Genomic DNA, 13629 nt, shown 5'->3' on the forward strand with positions numbered 1-13629 from the left:
TATTCAAGAAGCAGCAATATGTCTTCTGGGCACCACTGCAGCACAGTAAAAAAGAAAGATGGGGTACGACCATAATCTCATAGCCAAGTGTTGTCACCCAAGCTGGGGTCAGTTCTGTGTTCTTACAATGATACTAGATAGCAATGAAGATATCCATGAAGATATCATTTCCTTGCACAGAATCTCACACTGTGACTTGCTCCTCAAAAACTGGGGCATTATCTAATTGGTAAAGCATTATTAACATAGCAGAATTCTTTCACCTCAAAAGCTAATTCTTTCTGAACATCCCTAGTGTAATGACATCAATCAATGCTCACTAGTGATTAAATTGTTTCATTAATGTTAACAGCTCCAAGTATTCTGCTGGCAGGATGTCCACTGTCCTGGTGATCTTCAGGAAGAGGCTGCTTCTCTGGATATCTGGCTTTAATCTGTGCCCTTTACTTCCACTTACAAACATGTCGCTTTTGGATGTTATGGGTTTGAATTTTTTGGTATGTGTGTAACTATCACCTGTTAATAAATTACTACAACAAACATGTACAGGACATCTGAAAAGAACTACTAAGAACTGGCCAGCACCTACTTAAAATTCAATTGCAGCAGCAATTTAATAAAAACAACTCCTCCAGAATGTGGCCATAAGGAAAGAGTTTGCACAATCTGTTCATCTGCATAATTAGTAATTGAGGACCTGAGAACAGTTGGAACATTGCTGTGGGCAACCCAGGTCAGATCACTGATAACATAAATAACAAAGATTCAGATTTCCAAAAACTACAAACATCAGAATGGAGCTAACAACAGCCCTAATAAGAGCACACAAAACAACCAGAAAGAGGGATAATTCAGAAAGCCATGAAAGGCCATAAGGCTACTGCAAAAAGCCACCAGTGTGACATAAATTCCATCTGAAACTTAAAAGAATCACAAAAAGAAAACAGGGGCAAAAAAAAAGAAAAAAGAGAAGATACATGAGAAAACACAGTAACTTATTTTGCTTATCATTTGCATAATGGTACAAGTATATGAATACTTCTGCCAGACACATATTTACAGTATTCCACTTGAGCATTAGCGAAAATAATAAATCCAATTATTTATACCCATGCAGTAGTATGACTAATCATTTCAGGAGCAAAAATTCTTGTAGACACAATGCAATCCTTTGCTTTCACGAGATCGCAGTGAAAAAACATGGGGTGCACAAGGCACTGCAGACTCAGGTGTTCTGCTTTGGGAGATGATGAGTAATACAGGAGAGGTAGTGATGCACTAATCAGCTGTGGATTCATTCTTTCCAGTGATTTAGTTTGCTGCATCTTCATTGGATACAGACGTGCATCAGGACACCAGACCAAGGTAGGCCCTTGCTAGATCTAAACCTTTTATACAATGGCTTCAGTTTGTCAGCTTCATTTCTTATTCACAGTACAAAGCATTATCCAAAGAACTGGCTATCAACATGCAGTTTATGTGTATTTATTTCTTTCATCCTCCTGGCAGATCATAAGTAATAATGACACAGAAGTCTGTTGATTTATATTGGCAGAAGGCCAGAGTTTTGCCATATGATACTAGATCACAAGATTAATTTTTTTGGCAAAAATATGAAAAGCAGCCTATCTGCTTCGTTGTTCACCAATGGTTAATTAATATGAATGCTTGAGGACCAAAAATATCAAATAAAGTAAAAGGGGACTCTAGGTTCTCTGCATTTACAAAAATCAAGATTTATTTGTCTCAGACTCAGATGACATAAAAAATAATTCCTGAAGGCAGAGCTATGTTTGCAATTCTGTCCCTTGTAGGAACATAATGTTATTTGCAATGGGATTAACATAGTGGTTGGAACTGTAATGCCTCTGTCCCTTGGGTATATAAGGTAAAAGACTAGGGTAAAGGATGAACACAGAAATAAAAAATGCCAGAAACAGGAATATAAAAATTTGACAGCAGTGTATTCAGTTGCACAGAATATAAATACCATCGATCAAATAGTTACTGCAAAGGACAATTGTTTTTATTTTAATTACATTTAATAATCTTAAAGATATGTACCTACTGGACGTGAAAATACTATCGGGTAGGATCTGCAAAAACCTGTTTATCTCTATTCTTCCAAACCAAACCCAGTGGGTTGTTATCCCAGTCTTTTGGTCAGAGTCTAGAAGCAGGCATATAAAACCTATCGAAATAGCTGAACATAGAAAACCATACAGCACACAAATGAAGTGCAGAAAGGAGGAAGTCTTGAAATTCTTTCCAATGGAGGTAAAAGCAATTACCAGTAACACTGAGAGAAAGAAAACTGGTATGGGTGAAGAGAACATCAAAGCTTTTCCCCGGGTTCACTATGCCCTGCAAAATTAGCTTAACACTTGTGGGCTATTGCATTTCCCCATTTTGAGTTAAAGAGCAGTTATAGACTCCAGTCTGAAATACAGATTAAGTGTAACAATCTAGCTGCAGGTTACTTTTGATACAGGAAAACTTGATAAGGCTGATACCATTTTTTACAACTGTTATGCAGAAATAATGAAGTATCTATCAGACATTCCTCTTGCTCTTGCTTAAAATTAACCAATTAAAAACTAAAATTCTCCTGGACCCTCAAGATCCTCAGCTCATTCTGTTGGATTAAAAGATCTGAAATCATTTAACAGGTCAATAATCCAAACCCTAACTACAAATTAAATTGTTTAAGTAGGTCTCATCTGACTTTTGAAGCATAAGATTTGTCAAAGTAGTTTCCCTTTTAAGTAGCATTAATTTCACTCTCGTATCATTTTTTAGGGTCGTTTTAGAACAGTACAGTTTTACAAGCACCAACCATGTCCATATGCTTTTCTTTACCTCTCCACCACACCAGTGTGGCATGAACTTGATAACATTCTATGATGAAATGACCGGCTTGATAGACGAGGGGAGAGCAGTGGATATTGTCTACATGGACTTCCATAAGGTTTTTGACATTTTGTCCCATAAGATCCTTGTAAACAAGCTGTTGATGTACGGGCTGGATGAGCAGGCAGAGAGGTGGATTGAAAACTGGCTGAACGACCAGGCCCAGAGAGTGGTGATCAGTGGAACAAAGTCTAGCTGGAGGCCAATAACTAGCAGTGTACCCCAGGGGTCAGTGCTGGGGCAAGCCTCTTCAACATCTTCATTAATGATCCGGATGATGGGACAAGGTGTACCCTCAGCAAGTTTTTTGATGGCACAAAACTGGGAGGAGTGGTTGATACACCAGCAGGTCATTCTGCCACCCACAGGGACCTTGACAGGCTGGAGAAATGGGCTAACAGGAACTTCATGAAGATCAACAAGGAGAAGCCCAAAGTCCTGCACTGGGGGAAGAACAACCCAATGCACCAATATACACTGAGGGTCACCCAGCTGGAAAGCACCTTGGCAGAAAAAGACCTGCTACAGTTCTAATCTGGAGTCACCATCAGGTCCACAAGATCTTGTCTCTTCAGTCTCAACAAAATTTTCAGAAATATTATAAAGGCACAATTGGTGCTTTGAGACAATTCTCTCGTATGTCACATTCCTTCAACAAGAGGAATAATGGCCACCTGCAACTTCTCTGAAACTCTTTTCACTTTCCAGGAATATAACACATAGCCAGAAAGGGCACTGCTAAGCAGCTTACAACAAGGATTACCTAACAGTTTTTCAAAGCACTCAGTTTGCAAGAAAGATAGTTCCTAAGATACCCAGGGTATGTCATGCCCCATCTCACCTTCAGAAGGCAAAAACTGCATACACAGTCACCGTACATAGCTACGGGTGCTTTTTTCCACTGTGCAGCTGATCACACAAATCAGTTTTCTGCTTCCTTACTAAATTGTCTAGATTTTAAAAGGTAAATAGTAATGAAAATCAATGCACACTTGCAATTTTTACATATATTTTTTGTTAAATCTCATTGATATTTTATGAATCCCAAAATCTATTCCTGGGTACCCAAGGATAGTCTATAGTCCCTTGAATAACTTGCCCCAGTTAATTAGAATACACTGAGCTCAGCACTTTTGTTCATGAACACAGCCATCAGTCTGGTTTTAGTATTGGAGATCATTTGTTTGTTATAATTCTGCCAGATCCATTCATCTGTGACCAAGAAAAGCCGTCTGTCTGGATGGATAGATATGATGGTACACACATATATCTATCAAGACAGATATCTATCAATACATATACACATATATCTATCAAGACCCATATGCGTACAGTATACACAGTGGAGATCGTGGACCAGCTTACTGTTAATTCGTAACATACAATTGCTGAGGCCAAGCCCAGGCGGGACAGAAAGCAAATGAGAATATGGGACTATCGCACCTTATGGAACTCCTCTTTTCAGCCACCACATTTAACTTTTTTTCTCTTCTTCCTACATTGTGGGCCACATTCCCAATTAACTGGGAATTCCCAATTAACTGGGAATTCCAAATTAACTGGAAGGGATTTCTTTAGAAGACACAGTTGGAAACCACAATGACAAGTTTGTACTGGTTTGGAAATGCCATCAAAATCCTGATTTAAAAGAAAGCCAAGTTTATATTAAACATGTAAGATATTGGAGGTAGACTAGGTGGACTTGGTCCTGTTGGTCTCTTTGTTGAACAGTTTCTCCCGTGGATAGCCTTAGCTGCTGATAGCTGTATTGTTCTTCTGAGTGACTTTGCACTGGCAGGAGCAAGGGTCCATCACCTGGCCTTGCACTATGTGTAATACTGATATTGCGGAGGGGGGACTAAATGCCAGAGATACTTGGAATTCTACTTGAAAGGAGAGGAAAAGTTTTGTACATATGTCAGCCAATGCCTTTTGAACTCAACACAAACTTCAGGTCTTGAGCACCTGTGATTGCTAAAGATCCCCTGGCACCTTTTCTGGGAGTGGAGAATGTTAGCTCCAGTGTCTTGGCCAACTTTCAACAAGGGTAATTATACTCTGCCAGCATAATTTCCCTTGGAACTGCAGTTGGAGCAGTTATTTTTTACTTCCTCCTCCTAAAAACAGTGTTTTGTTTTTTCTGGAATGGAGGAGTTGCTGTGTTCCACCCCAGAGGTGGTTGCATTTCAGTGGTGGTTGAATTGATGTTTAAGTGCATACAGCTGGCAACACACTTGGAGTCCCTTCTGGAATAGAAAGCATTTTGTAAGTATAGGGTAGTCTTAAGAAGGTAGCACAAGATGAGATGTTATACACCAAAACCCTGACTCATTTCTTACTCTCTCAATTTGAGTAGACCAGCCCTTGAATCAGATTAGTATGAAAACATATTTTGGCCCCGAATAGTTAGTACAGTAACTACAAAAAAATACAGTTTTTTTGCTTCTGGGACGTAGGATGCTACATATCACTTGGTAAAAAATTTGTGAATTCAATGCATCTATCTGCCTTCCTTCTGCCTCTCACAAATACACACACTACATACTAAATAAGAATGACGTCCCTAATTTAAGAAACAGGCTTGGTGGGTGGCAATTTTTAAAGTAGCTTAACACAAAACACACAACAGAACTATGAAAAATGCTCTGGTTACACTGTTTGGCACTTAATGGTTTGGATCAATCCCAAAGCCAAGCCACTGAAAAACCCTCCCACTCCAAGGGCTGCGCAAGGTGACAACGCCTCCTCTAAGAAACATAAACTTTACTCACATGGTTTAGCCTGCCAATTGTTCTCATCTAGTAAATCACGTATTCTTCAAATGTGTTTTGGGAGTAGGAGAGGGAGGAGGTGTGAGAAGTTAAACTGTGCAGCTGATGAGGGAAAGGCTGGCTCTTTGAACCAACAGGCTGAGCACACAATAGCATAAATACCCTTTCAATATTTTGCTCATTTCAGCAAGCAGCACCAGGAAAAATAATTTTCCAATTAGTCAGCAGGTTTCAGCATCATTAGCTTCTATATCAGATTTGCTACCATTCAAAAATGCATCAGGAGACAAAGCAGGAAGAGTTAAGTATCTTTACTGGAATCTGAGGTCTGTAAGGAGGTAAAATTAGATTAGCTCTGTGGAAATGGGGACAGTTTACATTACCAGAGGGGCCCTACCTGTCTCTAGGCTTGACAATGAACAACGCCTTTAGCATATGGCATTACAATGGATTAGTGATCAAGTGCAATTAATCCTAATATATCCTTTCTTGAACCTCAGTGGCTTGTTAGTTGGAGGAAAAAAAAATCTGCTGTCCCCAAAGTGTCAGGTGAAACTTTCATTTGAGGTAAGGCTACCATGTGGAGCTGTGCCTCCATCTGGTGACTCCCTTTTGTGATATTCAAACAGAAGGTGTTTTAATGAGGCTTTTATAGCAAGCACCACCTGCCACTGATCTTACTCTCTAAAAAGGTGTAATTGAGGGTTGGTTTTACAGTATGGCTTGAAACTTAACCTTGGGAATTCATCAGGAGATGCAAATCTGGGAGTGATGTTGTAATCCTAAAATGCCATATTTTGGTTTTTGGTTTAGAGTGAATTGGTTAGAGAAAATTGTGGTTTGGCTAATTGCAACCAGTTATATGGTAACTTCCCCCTTTTCAGATGGATTAATAGAAGTGTCATCTCAAAATTAAATATCCGAGCTGACGGTGACCATATGTCTCCATTCAGACCCTTGTATATTAGTGATACAGCTAAACCAAAGGCAGCTCCTAGGACAAAATGTTTTCAGCACTACTAATATTTACATGGTTTTGATTTTATGACCCCTTATAATGTTACTAATGTTACTAAATCTATATTAAAAAATGGCTATGATAACAGTGGGAAAAGCTGAACCAACTCTACTTTTTTCTAAAAAACAAATTTGAGTTACAAGAAAAGCAGTGTCTATCTTCCACCACCATGCACTTATTTGTGAATTTTGTACCTGCTGATGCCCATTTATTAGTTCTTCAATGAGTGCACAAGTTATTTCACTGAGGTGCATACAACACTTTTTTGTAGTGCTCTGTATTGAAACTCTTGCTGGCAGCCAACAGCACGGCACAATCACCTCACTTCATGTTATTCTTGAACAGGCTGTTAAGTACCCTTCCTCTAAACTGCATGCTTACCTTAACACTATGCCTCTGGAATCAACAATGAATCCCAGAAGAGTGCCACAAGACTGAGTCAGAACTATTTTGTGAAGCATGGGGTCATCAGCACTCCTACTTCTGTCCTTCCTCCTCTAACCCCTTTAATGGCAGAGACGTCGATTCCCCATACTATTTCATGGGTACTGATTAGTCCTTGCCTTACTTGTTTCCCATTCTTGTCCATTCATCTGCTCAGAAGTCCAAGGATAAATCATTTTCCCATTAAACTGGGTGCCAGAGAGTTGACAAGTTATTTGACATGACTTTGAATAAACATGCTTCAGAAAACCTGTGTTGGGGTAAGAGGGAGGGAAGCACGGCATTAAAAAAAAGCTTTGCAACTAAGAGAATAATGACATTTTAACCACGCATGAGCTTCAACAACTCTTAGAATAATCACTATGACAGTAATGGTAGGACAGCAATTCTGTGATGTTTGAACTTCAGTTTTAAGGCAAGTTTAAACTACAGAGTTAAATGAAGGAGAAACTTTTATTCCAAAGTAAAGTAAAAAATAACTTCTTTTGCATCATGATGCCTTCAAGTCATAGCCTGGGTACAATTTAGCCTGAAGGGTGCAGCAGTCGTTCTTACCATGCCCTCAGGAATGAACAAGATGAAGGTCCTGGCTTTGCCTCACAGAGCTTTACACTTTCACTACCCAGATAATTATGTGAAGGCACTACATGTGCCTTCACATGTAGGCACAGCTCAGCACTCCTCAGATGCACACAGTGTCAGCTGACTGGGAACTGTGCGCACAACAAGCAGCGCTGGATGCTATTCTCAGAGCTTCAGAGTTCAGTCAAATCAAAGCCCATTTTTATGTTCAAGCTCCCACTGGCCCTTCCACAGAGATTGTTTCCATGCCTAACGTTCATGACAGAAAAAAGTAGTTTCTTCTATATACATACAGCTCTCCCCTCTGATGCATGTGCTTTTCGGAATAATTGTGGGCTGGGGAGCAAAGGCAGCAGGAAGATTTTTCAGGCAAAGCTAGAAAAGCTAAAAGATAAAAATTTCATCAAAGTAGCAAGTGACTGAAACAGGAGTTTGGAGCAGAAAATATTACTCAGTCTTAGCTGTGAAAGCAATGAGTGCCTACAGGACACATATTTGTGCATGTCACAGAACTACTGTATTCAGATGATGCTCTGTGAAGAGAGAAAGGGAAAGTAAGGCATAGGTTGAAGGATGAGCTGCCTGCCCTGTGCTCTCAGGTCTTTAACTGTCAGTGTCTGACAGCTAATAGCAGTCCTCATCAAATCATAGGCCAGAAAATAAGATTTTATCAGAATCTTTGTTGTACATTTTGTAAAAGGTATACCTTACTATAAAAATGCCAAGTCTTTAAGTGAGAATTCACTACCCGTAACATGGGATAGTAGACAACTGTTCCCCAAGCCAGTGTAACATTTAAGTTTCCTTCTAGAAAACAAAGGCAAGAATTACTTTGAATAAGACTTGTTTCTGTGATGTGTTGCCCAAAAGGCAAGAATTTGCATAGCTTTAGTGCTGGATTTAGCCTGAACCTTCAGTAATAGGAAGTTAGCCAACTACACCATGGAGCAAAGCAAATTACTTTCACAAGGCTCGTAATATGTCATTCATTAAGATGACTGTCTTGGCGTCCAGTGTGGGTGTCCGCTTGCTCTACCATAGAGCCTGAGGGAATATGAAAGATGCCAAGCCACTAAAAGAGCTGAGCAATAGAAGCCACTGTGGTCACAGGGCTAATGCCAGCACCAAAGGCATGTACCAACCTAACTGCAGATGTTAACTCTGGCTATGTAACTCAGTATGTGGGTCTTTCAGATTAAATAAGCTGAAAAATTACAAAAGTTTCATCCTCTAGCTCATGTGCGTTTGCCTAAGTAGGCCTATAATTCACTGTTGCTCAATATAATCTTCAATTTTTTTTTCTCCTTCACATTCACTTCTTCTCCCAAACTTCCTCTAAGCAGCCTGACTTTTTAATGGCTAATATGAATTTCAGAAATGTTGTATTAGGAATAATCTCCTGTTTGTATGAGCAAATATTCTTACACACTCATAGGTGAAAATCTATAGATATGGTCAGCAATGCAAATGCACAAAATTATTTTCTGTGTCTTTATGTGTGAAACATTTCAGACCTGCTGAAAATAATCTGCTGTACTGAGTTTAAAGAAACTAAAAAAACTGAATGCTAAAGAAATTAACATTCAGATGCCTAAATTGCTTTCCGGAAAATAACCAATATAACTTTTTCATTTTCATGCTGTTACTCGAGGCCAATGTAAAACAGGAGTATTTCTTCTAAATGCAATGGATAGCATCAAAATAAAGGCTGAATGAGACAAATCAACTTCTTCATCTTTGGAGTTTGACTAAGCAGTTTTTAAAAATGCTCAAATCAATTGAACAGTTTTCAACCAGTTATATAAATTTAGAAATTCAGACTTCCTTAAGCTAGATAAGGAGAGGGGAGAGAAGGGATAAGGGCTTTACAGCTGAATTTTATTTATGCAGTACCATCAGCTGTATTTGTTAGGATGCACTACAAAGTGCTGATCCTTTTCTTTGACTGGATGAACACACCTACATGTCTATCAATTGTCTCTTAAGTGATTTCAGAATCTGATTTCTGTAAGTATCCCTGTTTCTATATATAACCCAAAGCCTGATTACATAAAAGTGAACACAGAAATGTTGTGGACTTTAAACTGGTGACAGTTTAGAAAGAAACCGTTCCATAGTATAGCATTTGATAGTATATATCAGAGCAGAAGTACAGGTAAGCTTTCAAGTGATGAGACACAAGGATTACACCAAACACACTCACTGATAAGCTATATCTGCACGACAACCTCATGGTGTCCCTTGTTTACAAGCTAACAATCGCAACCTGGGAAAACAGACTTCAAGGCTGAACACTGAGCCGGTTTTGAAGCCAGACTAGAATTATTTCTGTGGAACACCTATGAGCAACTATTAACCTGTTAAGTGTTCTCTGCATTTTGCCTTGTATCAGGCAACCTCTCCATCTCAGAATATGTCTCTTCTTCCACCTGCCCACCTGTACAAAAGCTTTCGGGCCTAGAAGTCTTTCCCTGCAACCTGGTACCCATAGCCACAGGCTGAAACCCCTCAGTGCTTCACTTCAGGAGCCTATGTGCCCTGCTCTGTGATTCTTCTCCGTTTGCTGCCAGCTATTACACTGCAAGGGATATAAGCTTCTGGTAGCATAAATCCAACCAGCCTTGCCAACTCCCACAGTTTTATTATGAATGTTGCAATATGCAACCTTAATTAAAGGTTCATATGATACTATACTTCATGACTTTGAATGTCCTAATTTTCCTTCATTCGAAATGTCAGTCACTGTCTATTTCTGTTAATGAGGCCAAATTTAAGGTGTTTTCCTTCTTTGCAGCTTCATGAATAGTAGTGGGGCTACACTTCATAGAAATGGCCACCAGCTCCCTCTGCTTTCAGATCGGTGTGACCAGGACTAACTGAAGATACCCATAATAAAGCAATCATCCACCGCATCACGGGAAGCCTGATAAAAGGCAGATGATGCGAACAGCTGGTAAGGGTCTTGAAGCACAGGACAAAAACTTTGAAGGCGGTTGAAAATAGGGAGTGGAGAGAAAAGCATCAAAGAAAGTAGAACCAGGACAATCTTTATATGGCCACATTACAGAAATCAGGTACTGATGAAGGGCCTAAACCCTACCCTACACCAGAGCTCCTCTCTTTTCCTACCCCTTGCTTTTTGCATAACCTTGTTGAAGCACAATAGTGCTGTTCTTCCGTTATTGCCAGGCAAGGAGATCCAGAACAAAGTTATCTGTGAACGACTCCCAGGACTCACTGATGAATCTGGCAAGCAGCCACATGAGCTAGAACCATGCCCTTGCCCCTGAAGACCCTCCAGAGGTACTCAGAGGTAGCAAAGGCTTCTCCCACCACCCTTTTCTACTTCTAGAAAGGACAAGGTAAACAGGATGAGGGTGTCAAATCCATCTTTCACCTTAATTTCTGTTTGAATGTAAGGAATGTTTGAAACCAGAATGGTCCCACTGCCCAGGAAAATAGGCTAGGTGAGCTCCAGAGGACCTGCCACCTCCAGTTTCTACAAACCTGTTACAGAGATTTTTAATTTCTCTCTTACAATTCCTTTCTGTATCTGGAATTAAAATCTTTGTACAAACTGGTGTCATATGTTTTATACCTGGACATTTCAGAATGCCCATTAATTCGTTGTCATTTTCTTTTGCATTCTACCCCCTTCGTTGTGTTCAGAAGGAAGTCTGTTACCTTTTTCCTTCGTGCTCTTTTTCTCGCAGCTCCTGTTCCCCACCTGTCTCGTGCTGTATCAAGGCATGAACAGGCCCTGCCTCCAAACAGGGTCTTCCCCAGCCGGTCCTGTATATTTTCACCATATGGCACGGGAGAGAATTTTCCTGGAGTCAACTGATAAAGTTGCATTTCTATTTCCAGTGGCAAGCATCCAGCACCAATGTGAGGTTGAGAACGAGAGTCGCAGGGCTGTCAAAGCACTGTTCAGTTGGGTTACTGCATACAGTAGTGCAACTGGAAAGAGTTTTCTTGTCGTTGTGCCCTGGGACTGCAATTGGACTCAACTTCCTCAAAATGTAACTGAAAAACATTTGCATTCTAGCCACAATATCCAACACAGATTATACTTCACTATTCATCCCCAGAACTGAATAGCTCCAGACCCCAACTGGAGAGACTGAACCCAGATGGCAAAGGGTTCCTTCCTAATGAGGAGCACTCAGTCACCACAAACATATGTCTCCTCAAACCTGTCATAACATTTGTGGTATCTGGCACTGGGAGAGAGAGGAGGAAAGGGCTGGCATTTGTTTGTTTGCTGGGGGGAATTTTTTTAAGTGGGGGAGGAAGGAAAAGGTTCTTCTCCGAGGGATGTGCTTGAAGATTCAGCCCGAAAGAGGCAGCTGAGGAATCCCCTCAAAAGGGTCTGTGAGACTGTCCACACACTGAGGGTTAGATTAACCCAAATGCAGAAGGCCAGCACCACATCTGCAAATTCATTTAGTTCCAGTTAAGGTCTTGAAATAAGGTTTGTGCAGTACTTGAGTGCTGCACATATGCTTTGGCCTCCATCCTTTTTAGAGTGCTTATATGTCAGTGAGAGAAATAACATATGACTCACCATAAGGAATTAGCTGTCGAGCAAGGTCATTTGGTAAGCATATTAATAAGGCACAGCACTGGTTAGGGAAAAAAATCTCGTCTCCAACATTGCTTTTCCTTTCTTTTATGAAACTTTTACCCATTCTTGGGTAACCTTGAAGAAAAGCATTGATACAGTAAGGAAGAAATCCTTACTGAATACCAAATATAAAATCTGTTTGAATAGGTTTTAGGAGAAACATATCCTCTTTTTTCTTTCACTAAATAGTACAACTAAACAAGCTGGTGGTATTCAAGTCACTTTTGTGGATCATGAGACTATAATGGCTGTAATAACTGTGTCATTATTGCCACTTTAATGTCTGGCAAATTCTTCCCATCCTAGCCATCATATGTCCCTTATCACCATAACATCTAACCACCTACTGTTTTTATTACATCAACTGCCATACTACCTTTTCAATGTAGAGAGAACTGGTGGGAGGTGAGGGGATGCCACCAAGGTGGTGGGGCTGGAGCCCTTGTCCTGCAAGGAGAGGCTGCAGGACCAGCGTTCGTTCAGCTGGGAGAAGGGACAACTTCAGGGGCACCCAGCAGCATCCCCAGCATCAGCAGGAGGGGATGGAGGAGGTGCAGCCAGGCTCTTCATAGCTTTGTGTGGTGGCAGGGTGAGAGGCAGCACAAGCTGAAACAGAAAAAGCTGAGACTGGAGATAAGGAGAAGCCTTTTCCCCATGAGGACAGCCCAGCAGTGGGGCTGGGGCCCAGGGATGTTGGGCTGTCTCCAACCATGGGGGGTTTCACACCCTGACTGGGTGAAGGCCTCAGCAGCCTGGTCTGAGCCCACAGCTGAGCCTGCTCTGGGCAGGGGCTGGGGCTGGAGAAGTCCCCTCCTGCCAGCCTCCATTGTCCTGTGATTTCTGTGGACTGTTTTCCCTGTTGTATTTGAAGGAATGGAAGCACAGAGAAATGGGGTAACTAATCTTATGATCCAAAGTTACACAGAAAGCCAATGGCCAAGCAAGGAATTTAATTCCAGTCTCCATTGAAGCACGAACCTCTGGATTCCACTGAACCCAGGGACGCAGGTTTCAAGACTCTGAGACATACTTGTAGCTGGAGTTGTGCTGAAGGGGGTTGCCTAGGGTGAGGCAGTCAGCCCTACGCATTATGACTGCCTCTGCTAAGAAAAAAAGGAGGGTAATTGTCATAGGCGATTCCCTTCTGAGGGGAACAGAGGGCCCAATATGCCGACCGGACCTGTCCCACAGGGAAGTCTGCTGCCTCCCTGGGGCCCGGGTCAGAGACATCACTAGGAAGCTCCCTGGTTTGGTACGGCCTTCTGATTACTACCCGC

Source organism: Aptenodytes forsteri, unplaced genomic scaffold (genome assembly GCF_000699145.1).
Source record: "Aptenodytes forsteri isolate BGI_AS27 unplaced genomic scaffold, ASM69914v1 Scaffold46, whole genome shotgun sequence".
Taxonomy (NCBI): Eukaryota; Metazoa; Chordata; class Aves; order Sphenisciformes; family Spheniscidae; genus Aptenodytes; species Aptenodytes forsteri.